Source organism: Ictalurus furcatus, chromosome 3 (genome assembly GCF_023375685.1).
Source record: "Ictalurus furcatus strain D&B chromosome 3, Billie_1.0, whole genome shotgun sequence".
Lineage (NCBI taxonomy): Eukaryota > Metazoa > Chordata > Actinopteri > Siluriformes > Ictaluridae > Ictalurus > Ictalurus furcatus.
This window is the reverse complement of record NC_071257.1, coordinates 11,989,284-11,991,965: the sequence shown is the minus strand read 5'-3', so window position 1 is coordinate 11,991,965 and position 2,682 is coordinate 11,989,284.

Below are 2,682 nucleotides of genomic sequence, written 5' to 3'. Positions count from 1 at the left end.
TGCAATTTGCAAAGGTTTATGTGTTCACATTGTCCTAACCCTATGCATAGATGATAGTCAATGGTTGTATTAGAATAAGGGATGCTAAGAATGACCCATAGATAACATTCTTCATAAGTGGAGTATGAAGAATGTTGAGCTAATGTTATGCTTCATTAAGCATGATCATTGGTGGATAGAAAGAAGCCTGCTTACTGTAATGCATTGTTCCCATTCATAATGAACACTGTCGAATTCAGTGAGTTGTACTGTATTTGTATCTTTCTTTGACATCCTTCCTCAATGTCTCGCTCTAATTCTTTCCCTCTTTCTTTCTCATAAGGAGAGACAGAGTCCAGAGGAAAGTGGCTGGTAGCAAGCCAGCTGACCTCCTGACAACCTCAGAGATAGAGATAGTGATGGAGAGTAAGGGAGAGAGAAAGAGCGATACAGAGAATGAGAGATGGATCTGAGCCACCATTCTTCTCAGCTTCACACTCTCTGTGCTGTGCATTCTGTAGCCTTTTCATCCTGGCGCCTTCTGGGTGCAGACAGCATATGATCAAATGGCAAAGACTTATACTGGCAAAGACTAGTATTAACTAGTCTAGTGTGTGTGTGTAGGTATGTATGTATGGATGTATATATGTGAATGTACTATGTGTGTATATATGTGAATGTACTATGTGTGTGTGTGAGTGTGTTGCTGTAGTGCTGTCAGGGCTCACCCTTCAAATGTCTGTCTGTCCTTAGATAACAGGAGCTCATTGTGAAAATCTCTCTCTCTCTCTCTCTCTCTCTCTCTCTCTCTCTCTCTCTCTGTGATGCTCTGCTCTCGTCAGCCTGACCCACTTCACTGTCCTGCCTCTCTCAGCAGTAACAATGACTCAAATTTAAACCCTTACATCTGAGTAAAACTCTGCACTTCATAAATAATAATGAATGCTGACACACAAAACATTTACTTGCTTTTTTCCTTACCACAGATGTTCTTCGTTGTATCTTACCCATGTGAGCTCCTCCTCTACAGCACTGCATTCATTGGTGGGGAGGATCTGCTGGAATGCTGTTGTAGGTGCCAACACAGTCGAGCAGGCCCGCTATGTTCCAGTGCCGAAGATAAGTGAGGCCTGTGTGGAGTGTGTGTTGAGTAGTTGAAAACCAACAGAGACTGGCACAAGAGCATGTGACCCTGTTAATCTGTGTCTGTATGTGTGTGTGTGTGTGTGTGTGTGTGTGTGTGTGTGTGTGTGCGCGCGCGCGCCCGCACGTGTGTGTGTGTGTGTTAGGGGTGTTACCAAATACAAATATGTCATTTAAAATTAATAGATAACATACTATTAGAATTTTTTTAGAAACCTTGCTAGGAAGGTTCACAGGGCATCTGTTTGAGAGTAGAATTGTGCAGTCATGGTGGGAGTTATTACTTTCATAATATAAAGCAATCAAAAGCTTACAGAGCAAAGCAAGATCACTTTCATGAACATGAATGCATTTACAACAATTATTCACTTATCCTTAGTAACTGCCTGGTCAGGGTTGTGCCCGTTTTAAATTAGGCTACTAGTCTGTTTATATATTGGGAAATTGAACATTAAATTAGAAAATGTCTCAGGCAGGTACAAAAAATAAAGCAGGTGTGGAGTGTGTGTGTGTTTGTGTGTGTGTGTGTGTGTGTGAGAGAGAGAGAGAGAGAGAGAGAGAGAGAGGAAGAATTATTAATCGGTTGAGGTGACTCCTTAGCTGTGGGTCTGTCTCTCATTAGAGACCCTTATGGCTGACCCATGGCCCTCGCTGCCTTTCTTCCTCTCTCTCTCCTCTCGCTCCCTGTCTCTCAGCACCTGGGGCTGCACCTCAGGAAAAGTCCTAATCTCCTCAGGACAATAAAACACAGATGGTACCTTCTCTCCATCTTTTTTTTCCTCTAAAATCTTTCTTTCAGACCTGCATGCTGGTCGATGTACACACTAGAGTGTCTAGAACTGATTGTGTGTGTCTGTGTGTGTGTGTGAGAGAGAGAGAGAAAGAGAGAGAGAGAGAGAGAGAGAGAGAAAGAAAGAAAGAAAGAAAGAAAGAAAGAGAGAGAATGAGAAATGGGGTACATATGGAGCACAGCTGCTGTTAAAGCCATGATGGAAGGTCACAGGACTTTGCTGTCAGGACAAAGGACCGAGATTGAGTTCAGTCCTACCTGTTTTCCTATGTGTATAGATCTGTTGGATCCTGTGGGCTGTGTGTGTGTGTGACTCAAAATAGACAGAACTGTTGTTTCTAACTACAGTCTTTATATACTGTTAGAAAGCTGGATGAAAAAAAATCTCTATGGCTTCAGACAAAAGAAAGCAAGCATGCTGCTTTATGAATAGCCACCCATCTCCTCTGGCTTTCTTAAGGCCACAAGGGCATGGGGTCGGAGGTCATTGTACATAATGTTTCTCTACAACACAGTCACATTGCCACAGACTTTGTTTTTTGCCTGTCCTACACATACACACTGAACGGTATGAATATACACCCGCATACTGTACAGTGGCATCCACACACCTAATCATGCATGACTATTCTCTGCTTTAAAGCTGTGTCTTTTCCCAGAGTGCACCAGTCTGGATTGGCACCACATCTTTATGAGGCTTTTTTGAGGCAGTGACCCCGTGCCAGGCCAGATGCACGGCACACCCGTGCCAGCCCTCCCAGCCCCTAAAC